The sequence below is a fragment of the Phaseolus vulgaris genome, chromosome 2 (assembly GCF_000499845.2).
Source record: "Phaseolus vulgaris cultivar G19833 chromosome 2, P. vulgaris v2.0, whole genome shotgun sequence".
NCBI lineage: Eukaryota > Viridiplantae > Streptophyta > Magnoliopsida > Fabales > Fabaceae > Phaseolus > Phaseolus vulgaris.
Genome location: NC_023758.2, coordinates 18,184,409 through 18,198,094, shown reverse-complemented (window position 1 = coordinate 18,198,094; position 13,686 = coordinate 18,184,409). Strand labels below are relative to the sequence as shown.

General features: G+C 47.6%; 1 pseudogene; it reads right to left on the bottom strand.

Moving 5' to 3' along the window:
* Positions 1-633: 633 nt before the first annotated feature.
* Positions 634-3,384, bottom strand: LOC137809135 (L-ascorbate oxidase-like; annotated as a pseudogene).
* Positions 3,385-13,686: the final 10,302 nt, after the last annotated feature.

The window sequence follows — 13,686 nt, the reverse complement described above, 5'->3', positions numbered from 1 at the left end:
ACACAATACACCAGCACCCTATAGATTAGTTCTTTGAAAGTCAACAAAACACAAAGCAATCTTGCTAAAAACTTGGTAGAAACCTTTTCACAAACAGTTTTGTAATCTCTCAAATCAATCTCAACTCAGAGTATCAAAAGTTTTATTTTTCCATCAATCATTAAACGTTTGAATCAAAAACATATTTATAATACTTGAAATGCTAACGTTAAAGCAAATCTAAACAACCAAATCAGTTAAAACAGATTTTCGAAAAGTTGTTACAAGGACATACATTTAATCGGTTAAAACCACGATTTAAAATTCCTTAATCAAATTCACAACTAAATCAATCTAGTTTTAAAAAGAAAAATATTTTTCAAAAGCTGATTGATCCAAGATAAGTGCAAGATGCCACCACTTGAGAGCTTCCCAAACTCACAAGATAAGAAAAGTAGGAGAACAAGTCTCACACAAATCTCTCTCAATTTGAGTAGAGTAACTTTTCTTCAAATTCCAAATCTGAATTTACATGAGCACAGCACCTCTATTTTTAGTGTGAGAGGACTGCAATTAAAGTGGGAAAATTCAAATGAGAAGCATTTGAATTTGGCACATATTTACATGTCACAAGGGAGGAGTGACTTGGTTTCTTTCTTTGACACCTCCCTAAAACTGCACCTACACCTTCTTTTTATGTCACATGGAAGGTGTGACTGATTTTTGTACATTGGCACCCTTTATATCTATATCTACACCTTCCTTTTATGTTCTACATAAAACCTACTCTACTTTTGTTTATTCTTTACTATTTAGATCCTTTATGTGAGTCCACTTATTTACAACATTTTTCTAATAATTTTAAAAAGACTAATAGGAAGAACTTCAAGTGCTTTGGTCCTTGTCCATTCCTCCTTGTGGTGAAGTCTTTCTTTGCTTGTTGAGATGACCCTTCAAGTACAACATCCTTGGTCATCTTCATGTATATTTACTTTACATCATTGGGGTAGTAGTTGAAAATGACCAAAACCCTATGGGGTGGTTCTTTTTCTGCTTACCACGTTTGAGGTGATCCAATAGTTCCTTAATGGATCTTGGTCTGTTTTCACCAAAACTAAGTAGGTTTCACCAGAGTATATGAAGAGGTTTTTCACCACAAATGGTTCAAAATAGTGACCATCTGCTTCAACCACAATCATATTATGGCCCTGCATTGATAGGTCAGAAGTTATTATCAAGTGGCAAAAAAAGAATAACAAGACATGTAAGGAAGAAGATTATAACAGAAAATAAATAAAAGTTTCAGTTTAAGTTATACTTCAATTCAAGCTAATTGAAAGAATTTGTATGAAAATTTATTTATATACAAAACCTTTGATTACCTCTATTTGGAAACTAAGAGCAGTCAAGCTGCCAATTCTGAGTCGGTATGTTTTGCCTGGCATCACAGTTTGTATAAAGGGAGAACACTTTGATGTCACAAACATCAGTGCTCAAGCTTGGAAACTTGGAGCAATTGAATCTTCCTTTTCCATGAATCAGAAGTGACTGGGGAAAACAAAAATATATACAAAGAGTAAGAATAAAACCAACAGTTACACATTGAAGAAAGGAAATAGAAAAGATGGTAGATTTTGCATTGAACAATTAATTTACTTGAGGCTCTCCCACCCATTGAAAGGCAATCGAAGACAGTCCAGCAGCTTGTTCATAAGTGCTCTTGTGGTACCAATCGTTCAGAATAATGCTTCTGTCAAAGTCATAGGTAAAGGGTTCAGGGTCACGGAGTGCCACACGAATTAGTCCATATAGCCCCGTTTCCCTTTGCATTCCATAGTGAGCATGGTAAAGATATGTACCAGGCTGTGACATAAAACATTCAAGCAAATAAGACACTAAGAACTGTTTTGGTGTTATGTATGAAAGAATTCAACAGCCAACAACAAACAAAAGATAAGGAATTAACATGATTATTCATGTGGGTTAATATAAGTTAGAATTTTAGAACTTACCCTGTCTACAACAAACTGATAAATAAATGTGTCGCCAGGCAATATAGGACATTGAGTTACCCCTTCTGTTCCATCAAACTAAGGAGTTCCAATCTACCACATACAAACCCTACACGTGAATAATCAATAAGAACAAATGAAAAGTCTAAATTAATCATTTAAATCTCTTTTATTTAAGCTTATCTTTTGAAAAAATATTTTGGGGTAGAAGATGAAGCCAAACCTGTCTAATCCCATGCCAGTGGATGGAAAGGTTTTCTGTGATCAAAGTGTTTTTAACTTGAACGACAACTGTGTCACCCTCCTGAGCTTGGATGGTGGGTCCTGGAGTTATTCCATTGACCGTGATAACAAGCTTCTTAAAGCAATCAGGGGACCTATACTCATACTTCACCTCCCATTTGTCATGTCTATTTCTGGCCTATGCATTGCGGAAATTCCCAAAAATAAGGAAGAAACAGAGAATGAACAATGTTGGAATAGCCCTTGAGCTGAATGGAGGCTCAACCATGCCTAGCAAGTAAAATACGCGTAAGAAAGAGAAAAAGCTAATTGAGATATAGTTGAGAGATGTTAAAAACTGGGATGGTCTTTATATAATGGATGAACTGAAATAGATTGTTATTATATAATACATTTTATTGTTGGTTCTGCCTTTTAAACTAAGTTTTTGTGATGAAATGTGTTATAGTGAATAAGAAAAGCAACTAAGAAAGAAATCAAGCACTTACTGCATATATGATTCAATTAAATGAATATGGCAATAATGAATGGGAAGAGGATAGACCACTAAACTAACATCTAAGATGAATGAGGAAAACTTGATATCATGTTTAATGAGTTATTCCAAATCTTAAAGGTATGACCCAAGAACATGAGTATACAAAATTATCAAATAGTTTCCTTAACAACAGAAACTAAAACACTTTTTGAGACAATTTTTTTATCTAGAAGAATGTGTGCTGCAAGGATTGAATACTTTATCATGTAAGCTCTATAAGAAGATAAGCAGCCTTCATTTTTTTAATAGTAAAAGACCTTATACTACAGAGATTGCAGCTTTCTTCATATAGGAGACAAATAAATGATAACATGTGTAACAGTGTCATTACAGATCTGGGCACCAAGTGATTTTGGAAACACTTCAATCACCAGCAGATACTAGATACAAAAAATATTTGTGATTCCTTCAAATCTGGTAGCATCAACAACACTTACACAATACTAGATTCCAAGTGTCTCTCTACTGTAAATCACTTCATTTAATTAACTTTAGTTGCACCCCTCTTACTTTCACAAACTCATCATCATCGTCATCAGCTTCTACTTTGAAGATCCCAGGTTCTAGTATCAGGTAGAGAACTAGAGAGAACAAAAAGAAACCAAGCTTCATTGTTCTGCTTTCAAATCTTCACACTCTTTTGCTTTTTGGTGGCGTGAGAACTAGGAATGCTACTTCTGAATTTGCAGTTTGTGTGTGTATATATGGAAAGAAAACTTAAACTTTCCTTAAGTAAGTCCAAATTCTAATTTTATGATAGCTTCATAATTTCAATATTAAGTTACAACTTTGTGTTTATTACATACATTTGATGTTAATCAATACATATAAATAATAAAAAGACATCTCCCTTTGATCTTTTCCATCGTTAATTTATTGGAGAATATTATATTTTTGATAACTTGAGAATCAATTGAAAAGAAAGTTTAATTTATGCAAAAAGCTCATATCCTGTAAAGAAAAACATTATTTACCATGGAATTCTCCTTAGAGTAGACAAATCAGGGATTAATCTTGCTTCACCAACTGCAGTTAGACCAGATCCGTCTGATCCGTCTTCAGGTCCATCCATATGAGAAGAGAATCCTATAGCCGCAAATCCTAAACCAACCCCATTCTTAACAACCACATCATTGAAATGTTTTTTAGGATCCCCTAAAATAAAATACAACTCCATCTCAATATGTAATTTAAAGAAAAGAATTCATAAAATGGTTGAACAGAACTTTTCCAGACCTGTATAACCAGAAGTTTGCGTGCCTAAAGACAAAAAATTGCAATCCCAGTATGCAGCAAAACGATAGCAGATCTTTGACATGAATGATCGGGTGTAGAAGCGTCTAGGTCCTCTCGTAAGAGATTTCGAAGAACGATTAGGCTTTGGACAAAGGGAACCTTTAGGTGGCTTTCGATTATACCAAGAACAAGAATAATGACAGAGAATGTACCGATCAGGTCATCGGGTGTGATGACGTGTCTAGCAAGTGACTAGGTGGGGCGTGCTCAGCAGGACACGTGGACAAGAGAAAGATGAATGGTTCAGAAGTGAGCATAGTCGCCGTTCGTGGAAGTGGCGCTCTGCAGTGTACATAGTCGGTTGTCGCCGGGTTTGTGTGTCATCGACGTGTTAGATAATGGAAGATCAGGTGATCTGACATCGCCGCAAGGAGCACATCGCCCGAGTTTCCCAATAAACTTAGTTAAAGTTGTTGGAGGCTCAGACGAGTAAGTTCAAGCATGTAGGTTCAGTAAGAGGATTGTTACGCCAGCATGGGGCGTGAAGGTCGAGTGAGTTGGAGGGAACAACTTGCTCATCAACGACGGGATTCCCAGAGTGGACATTCGTTGGTGGCAAGGTTTCCTCAGCTGGAACATGCATGGCGTAGCAATAAGGAGGGTGGTACTTGCGACAAGCGATATCACAGAGATGGTGTACTTTGTTGCATCCGATACTCGCCTTGTCGGGTGGTGTTCTAGAGCGTGTTACGTGCTAGATTACTCCTTGAATAGGAGACCTGGCCGCGCAGCTGGTTACTACATAGAAATGACGCTCAAGTTACCCCAACCCAGATGATGACACGTGTAGGGTTGGGTACTACCAGTTAGCCCAACCAGATGACGACACGTGTAGGGTTGGATGCAATATAGAAATGACGCTCAAGTTATCCTAGCTCAGATGATGACATGTGTAGGGCTGGGTACTACCTGCTACCCCAGCCCAGATGGTAACACGTGCAGGGTTGGATGCGAGCCACGCGTCCAAAGCGTAACTTCCTGGAGAGAGAAAAAACCTAGCTATAAAGGTAAACTTAACAGAATTTGCAGAGGTACGTTCATTACGGCTCATTATTTAGGGTTGAGTGCACTTTAGTATGGTTCTATAGAGCATAGTTTTCTCTCAATTTTTAGGTGTTCTTGTTACTGACTTGAGCGTCGGAGCGCCACCGGCCGCAGAGGCGCCATCTTGTGTTTTCAGGTTCTCAGAGCGACAATCTGTGGTGTGGACTTGAAGGGCACGTGGTGCCAAGGCTGGTGAGGAAAGATCGTGATGAGGCATCGCTTTTGCGCTAGGTCAACCGGCAGGATCATCTGGCGCCCACCGTGGGGCCGTATAAAAGGTGATTCCCAACCACAGTTCGAGTTTGTTGAAGTTTTGGTGCTTTCTATTCGACTGCTTGCTGTCGCAGTCGGTTTTCTGGAGTTTTCACCATTCGTTTGGAGTTTCTTTGAGTTGTTGAGTTTGCTTTGAAAGAATGAGGACAACGCGATCCAGTTCAGTCGCGCTGTCAACCGAAGAGGACGCTGTGTCTATGACTCAGGTGATGGAGATGATGAGGACGTTGCAGGAGAACGTGGCTGCATCACGTTCCGAACAAGAGAGAATGCATGAGGCGCTAGTGGCCTCACAAGCTAGGAATGAAGAGCTCAACAGAGTCAACGAAGAGCTGCGTAAAGCCCTTCAGGGACGGGAGGAGCGTGCGATTGGGGACAGATCTGCACCCTCGTCCCCACCGCGTAGTTTTCCCATGCCGTTTTCTCAGGAGATCATGGACATGGTGGTCTCTGCGAATACGGTAGCGGTGAAAGCATCTTTCACCGGGGTGGAAGATCCTGAGGCTCATCTCACGGTGTTTCACACGCAGATGATGCTCTCAGGAGGTTCAGACGCGGTCTACTGCTAGGTGTTCATGAGCACTCTCAGTGGAACAGCGCTGGACTGGTTCGTCAGTCTGCCTACTGGCCACATTACCACGTTCCAGCAGTTCTCCAAGATGTTCGTTGAGTAGTACATAGTGAACAAGGCACCGTTGTTGCTATCTTACGATCTGTTCGACGTGAGGCAGTATCAAGGGGAGTCTCTGAAGGATTTCTTGAACAGATTCGGAGCTCAGATTGTTCGCCTGCCAGGTAAGGATGAAAAAATGTTTGTGCATGCCTTCAAAAAGGGCGTGTTGCCCGGACCTTTTAGTGAATCGCTGATAAGGAGTCACCCCGCCACGTTCGCTGAAATCCAGCGACGTGCCGTGGCTCACATCGCTGCTGAGAGCGAGGTCTCTGAGAAAAGGGGAAATGTGGCCCCCGCTAAACCACGCGCTCAGACGAGGATCGGCCGCAGAGGGTGATGGAGGCGGCGGCAGGGAAGAAGGGTCAAAGGATGCATCATCCTTATGATCCAAAGAAGAGCAAGGGGAAGGCGGCAGGATGGCCTAAAGAGTCTAATCGCTCGCCGAGGTACGAGTTCGTGATGGGATTGGCTGACCTGATCGCCATCTCGAACATTGCTGCCAGGCTCAAAGTGCTTGAGAAGACGACGGATAAGGTGTTGGGCCCAAAACCAGACACGTGGTGTGAGTTCCACAAGAGCTTTGGCCATTCCATCAATTCGTGTTTGGCTTTGGTGTACCAACTCGCCGAGTTGGTCAAGTGTGGGTTCTTGAAGGACTACTTGTTGGAGAAGCAACCTGGGCAATCATCAGGTTCACAACCGGCAAGCAGTGAGGGACAGCAGCACGAAGTGCCCATTCACGGCGAGATCCACACCATAGCTGGTGGATTCTCGGATGGTAGGTGTATTGCGTCGCAGCGAAAGACGTATGCAAGGTTCGTGATGTCAGTGGAGGTCTTCGAGGATCACTCACCCGACGTGGACATTACGTTCACCAAAGAAGACCTTAGGGATGTTGTGCCTCATGACAATGACCCTATTGTAATCTCGCTTGTTACGGCGGAAAGGATGGTCCATCGGGTGATGGTCGATCAAGGAAGCTCGGCAGATGTGATGTTTTGGCCGACTTTTGAAAGATTACAATTATCCCCTGACCAGCTGAGGCCATATGGGGGCTGCTTGTACGGTTTTGCCGGTGATCAAGTGGAAGTCAGGGGGTACATTGAGTTAAGGACGACGTTCACAGATGGGTTGGCCTCGCGCACAGAGAAGATCAGGTACCTTGTTGTGAACGCTCCATTGGCATACAACATCCTGTTGGGAAGGCCAACACTCAACAGGAGAGGAGTTGTGCCTTCAACAAGGCACATGAAGGTCAAGTTACCATCTGTATCGTCCCGTACCTGGGCGTTGACGAAGTCAAGGTCAAAGTCAACGTAAAGGCCAAAGTCAACGTAAAGCGTCGCCAAGGTAAGGCGCCGCCCAGGTAAGGCGTCGCCTAGCAGGGCATCGCCGAGATAGGGCGCCGCCCGACTGGGTGTCACCAAGATGGAATGGCACAAGGGCAAGGTGACCACAGCGCTACTCCCCGATACCCATGGGTAGGAAAGACCATGGAGGGGGCGACGCCGTGGGAAGGCCCCAAACCCTGGATAACCAGGGTTTAGTAATAAAGAGGAGAGAAAGGTGGCTTCAAGGCCATAGTAACAACACCAGTATAGGGCAGCCTGACTCGTGAAGTACCCCTGCCGCCCAGAGACACCTTTGGGACAGATACGACTCAAGAGGAAGGTCACGCCCAGGGTAACCGGGTGCAGGGTACAAGAGGAAGGCAGATACGCTCTCAAAGTGAGTGACTAGATTATTGAGGGCATGAGTTGGCACCCAAAAAGTCACCCCTAGCGCAATAGCACTCCCAAGCAGGAGGACTCACACGTAGAAATGTCCCCTGATGGGGTCACGGCGTCGTGAGGCCCTCCACGTGTACGACAACCATGTCAGAATAGAAACACCCTTTAGTCAGGTGCCAGGTAATTAAAGTCATTCAATACAGTTTCCGTTTCGAGCATTCAGGTACTATAATGGCTCCCAAGCGTTTCAACGTCTTAAATGCGCTACGTTTTCTAATTAGATACGCTGATTGAGTGCGTTGCATTTGTAATTAAAGGCGCTTTGAGGCGCTTTAAATGCTTGGGTAGTTTAAATAACGCTGAGAATGTTGGAAACGGGGTTCGAACTTTTGGCAAATTTACCAGAACTCTCTAGTTGCTTGCTTGTGCCTTGAGGTTACGTACAAGGGACTGGGGAAAGATCTTTGCCTGAGGGAGAAAACATACACACAATACGCAGTTGCTCAGAGTGCCTTCAGAGTGCCATACGCGGTGCTCAGAGTGCCATACGCGGTGCTCAGAGACGGAGGTGCACCAGTTTTGGTGTTTCTTGCTGGCTGACTTGAGCGTCGGAGTGCAAACGGCCGCTAGGGCGCCTCTTTGTCCTCTTTTTTGCAGGAATCCACAGGTAACCAGCGGGAAGGAGTCCCTAGCTGACGGTTGAGGTCGCGCACGAAGACGTCCCAGTCAACCGGACAGAACATTTGGCGCCCACCGTGGGGCCGATATAAAACATCAGTCCCATCACAAGTTCGAGAAAATCTACCAAGTTACAGTAACGTTGGAGGAGGTTGGAGTGACAATGCCCCCACCAGACGAAGTACAGCACGCGCAGCCCCAGCAGAACTGTCCATGCAATAGGTCCTGGAGATAATGAGGGGGCTGCAGCAGGATATGGCGGAGTCGAAACTGGAACAGGAACGCATGCAGGCAGATCTCGATGCCTCGCATGAGCGGAATGAAGAGCTCCACCGCGTAAATGAGGAGTTGCGCCAGGGCCTGAGAAATGATCGGAGGTGGCATGAACATGACGAGATGGAGAACCATTCCCCACCAAGGGAGTTTTCCACTCCCTTCTCGCAGGAGATCCTAGATGTCGTGATCCCGAACACGTTCGCGGGGCCCAAGGTGATCTTCACCGGGATGGAGGACCCAGAGACGCACCTTGCTGCATTTCACACACAGATGGTCCTGGTAGGCGGTTCTGACGCTGCCAAGTGCAAGCTCTTCATGAGCACCCTAACTGGGATGGCTATGGACTGGTTCATCAGCCTCCCGGACGGTCATATCACATCTTTCCGCCAATTGTCACGATTGTTCAGGGAACAATACTTAGCAAACAAGGCCCCGCAGCCGATCTCCTACGATCTGTTTGATGTGAAGCAGTACCAAGGGGAGACCCTGAAGGAATACATCAATCGCTTCGGGGCCCAGGTCGTGAAGGTTGGTACGACAGAGGAGCCTATGATCGTGTACGCCTTCGTGAAAGGCGTATGCCCCGGTCCTTTTGGAGAATCTATCATTCGCAACCGCCCTAGGACTTTCGCTGAGCTACGGCGTAGGGCGGTAGAACATATTGCTTTTGAAGGGGAGGTGTGTGTGAAGCGCACCAGCGTCGTACCCTCACGCCCGAGGGGACCTGCGCGAGCTCAACCCGTCAGGGTCAATGAGACCACGACGGGAAGAAAGAAGCCAGAGGCGAGACGCCCCTACGAGGCCAGAAAGCCCCAGCCCCGGGGTCCAGCGGGAAGTGACCGCCTGGCCAGAGAAAGAGCGAGACCGGCGAGGTACAACTTTGTGGTGGAGCTGAAGGACCTGATCGCCATGCCCAATATAGCTGAGAGGCTGAGGCGACCGGCGAAAACTGACAAGGTGTTAAGGCCTCGCAAAGACTCTTGGTGCGAGTTCCACGAGGCTTTCGGGCACCACATTGATAACTGCTTGTCGTTGGGTTACCAGCTAGATGAGCTGGTGAGAATTGGGTTTTTGAAGGATTATGTCGCAGAGCCCACAACGACCGCCACCTTGCCGCCGGCGGCGGAAGAACCAGCAAACGAGATGCCTGTGCTTGGCGAGGTCCACACCATTGCTGGAGGTTTTTCAGGCGGGGGACCCACCGCCTCCCAGCGGAAGAAATACGCGAGGGGGGTCAATTCAATCGAAGAGAGACTCTCAGGGAGCCATGGGAGTCGGATCTCGTGTTCACGAGAGGTGATCTCCGAGATGTGGTACCCCATGACAACGACCCCGTTGTCATCTCAGTCGTCACAGCCGGAAGGGAGGTGCACAGAGTGCTTGTCGACCAAGGAAGTTTGGCAGACGTCATGTTCTTGTCGACATTTAATAAGTTACGGTTGTCCCCCGACCTGTTGAGGCCCTACACGGGGTGCCTGTATGGGTTTGCGGATAACCAGGTGGAAGTCCGGGGTTACCTGGAGTTGAGGACTACGTTCACGGATGGAGAGGCCTCCCGTACCGAAAGCATCCGGTACCTGGTCGTGAACGCCAACTCCGCCTACAATATTTTGCTGGGCAGGCCGGCGTTAAACCGTTTGAACACGGTGTCCTCCACACGCCACATGAAGATGAAGCTGCCGGACCTCAGTGGCAAGGTGATAGTCATTAAGTCAGACCAGGAGGAGACAAGGAAATGCTATGAGAACAACCTGAAAATGAAGAGAGGTGTGTTCATGGTATATGAACGTCCGCCGAGCGCGGACACGACGATGATTGAGGCGACGCCCGCTGGGTCGACGCCTAATGAGGCCATACCGGCGAGGGCGATGCCCGAAGCAGATGCACCTATGGAGGAAGGCCCTGACGACGCGTCGCCCGCGGAAGAGGCGGCGCCCGTCGAGGATGATAGCAGGGAACAGCTAGCGGCTAACGCCGTAGAAAGGGAGATTGGTGGCAAGACATTCAAGTTAGGAGGTTTGCTGAGCCCAGAAGAACAGGAAGGGGTGGCAGAAGTGATTTCACACCACCTGGATGCCTTCGCATGGTCCGCCTCGGACATGCCCGGCCTCGACCCCGATTTCCTGTGTCACCACCTCAGCATGGACGCTCCACCCCGTGCGCCAGAGAAGAAGAAAGTTCAATGAGGAGCGACAGCAGGTGGTGAAGGACGAAACGCAGAAGCTGTTGAGGGCTGGCCACATCAGGGAGATTCAATACCCTGAGTGGCTTGCCAATGTCGTCTGGGTGAAAAAGGCGAATGGAAAGTGGAGGATGTGCGTGGACTTCACGGACCTGAATAAGGCGTGCCCAAAGGACTCGTACCCGCTGCCCAGCATCGACGCCTTGGTAGACAGTGCGTCCGGCAACAAGGTGTTGAGTTTCCTGGATGCCTTCTCAGGGTACAACCAGATCAAGATGCACCCAAGAGATGAGAACAAAACTGCATTCATGACTGAGACTTGCAGTTACTGCTATAAAGTGATGCCTTTTGGGCTGAAAAACGCGGGCGTCACGTACCAGAGGTTAATGGACAAGGTCTTGGCGCCCATGCTCGGGAGGAATGTGTACGCCTATGTAGATGACATGGTGGTGGGGTCGCAGGATAGGGCGCAGCACATGGCGGATCTGGAGGAGTTGTTCGTCACGATATCCAAGTACCGCCTCAAGTTAAACCCTGAGAAGTGTGTTTTCGGGGTAGAGGCCGGTAAGTTCTTGGGTTTTATGCTCACAGAGAGGGGGATAGAGGCGAACCCCGACAAATGCGTAGCGATTATCGCCATGCGAAACCCGACGTCGGTAAAAGAGGTACAACAGCCGACAGGGCGGATGGCGGCGCTTTCAAGGTTTGTTTCCGCCGGGGGAGAAAAGGGTAATCCATATTTTCAGTGCCTGAAGAGAAACAGTCGCTTTGCATGGACTGATGAATGCGAAGCAGCTTTCATTAAGCTAAAGGAGTACCTGGCGACGCCACCGATCCTCTGCAAATCGGTAACGGGCGTGCCCCTCCGGTTATATTTTACTGTAACGGAGCGGGCTATCAGTTCTGTGTTAGTCCAGGAGCGGGACCAGAGTCAGAAGCCCATCTATTTTGTAAGCAAGGCATTGTAAGGAGCTGAGGCGAGATACCAAGCGCTGGAGAAGGCAGCGCTAGCGGTAGTGTTTTCTGCCAGGAGGCTCCGTCATTACTTCCACAGCTTCACGGTGGTGGTGATGACAAACCTCCCTATACAGAAGGTGCTGCAGAAGCCTAACGTGGCGGGAAGAATGGTGCGCTGGGCGGTGGAACTTTCAGAATTCGACATTCAGTATGAGCCTAGAGGATCCATCAAAGGGCAGGTGTACGCAGAGTTTATAGCGGAACTTTCGCCCGGAGGTGAGCAAGAGGTGGAAGTGGGCTCGCAGTGGCTGCTCCCGGTTGATGGCTCTTCCAACCAACAAGGGAGCGAAGCCGCAATAGTCTTGGAAGGACCCAACGGCATACTGATTGAGCAGGCCTTGCGTTTCGCCTTTAAGGCAAGTAACAATCAGGCGGAGTATGAAGCCCTAATAGCAGGAATGGTCCTGGCCAAGGAGATGGGCGCGCAAAACCTCCTGGTGAAAAGCGACTCCCAGCTGATTATGGGGTAGGTGTCGGGTGAGTTCCAGGCGAAGGACCCACAGATGGCGGCATACCTGAAATACGTCCAGTCGTTGAAGGGAGCATTCAACGCTCTTGAGCTGATACATGTCCCGAGGGAGCAGAATGCCAGAGCTGACCTGCTTGCAAAGCTGGCCAGCTCAGGCAAGGGGGGTAGACAGAGGACAGTGATCCAAGAGACTCTCAAAGCTCCGCGCAGATTCGTGGAAGACAACAGGCTGGATGTCCTCTAGATTTATACAACAAGGGGAAGGCCGAGGAGTCACTGCTCTTTGACCCAAGATACGCAGAGGGTGCCCCGCATCAGCACGTACGCGGATGTACCCGAGGGAGAGCAGATGCAGGTATGCGTTTTGACCGAGGGAGACACCTGGATGACGCCCTACAAGCGATACCTGGTGGATGGGGCTCTCCCGGTAGAGCCTGAAGAGGGTAAAAAGGTCAGAAGAAACGCCGCAAGATATACCCTGGTGGATGGGGTGTTGTTCAGGCATGGTTTCACTCACCCTATCCTAACATGCGTAAGTGGCGACGAGTGCACCAGGATAATGCCGGAGCTACACGAAGGCATCTGCGGGAGCCATGTAGGGGGAAGGTCCCTAGCCTCCAAGGTAATACGCGCAGGTTTCTTCTGGCCAACAGTAAAAGAGGATTGCGCACGACACGCCCAGCGGTGCAGGCAATGCCAAAAGCACGCCGACTGGCACAAGGCGCCGCCAGAAGAATTGCGATCCATATACAGCCCGTGGCCTTTCCATACATGGGGAATCGACATCCTGGGCCCGTTCCCACTGGCAATCAGGCAGATGAAGTATTTGATCGTCGTCATCGAATACTTCACCAAGTGGATAGAGGCAGAGCCCGTAGCACAGATCACTGCGCACAAGGTACAACATTTTGTGTGGAAGAACATTGTGTGCCGCTTTGGGGTACCTAGGCGCTTGATATCCGATAACGGGACCCAGTTTGCCAGTCAGCAGTTGAGAAATCTGTGCGCTGAGGTAGGAATCAAACAAGTGTTCGCATCGGTTGAACACCCCCAGACCAACGGACAAGTGGAGTCCGCAAACAGAGTTCTGCTGAGGGGGTTAAAGAGAAGGTTAGAGAAAGCCAAAGGGGCGTGGGCGAAAGAGGTACCAAGGATCGTATGGGCATACCACACCACGCCCTAATCCTCTACTATGGAGACGCCTTTCAGTTTGGTGTACGGGTCGGACGCGATGATTCCGGTAGAAATACATGAAAGCTCACCACGTTTTCAAAAC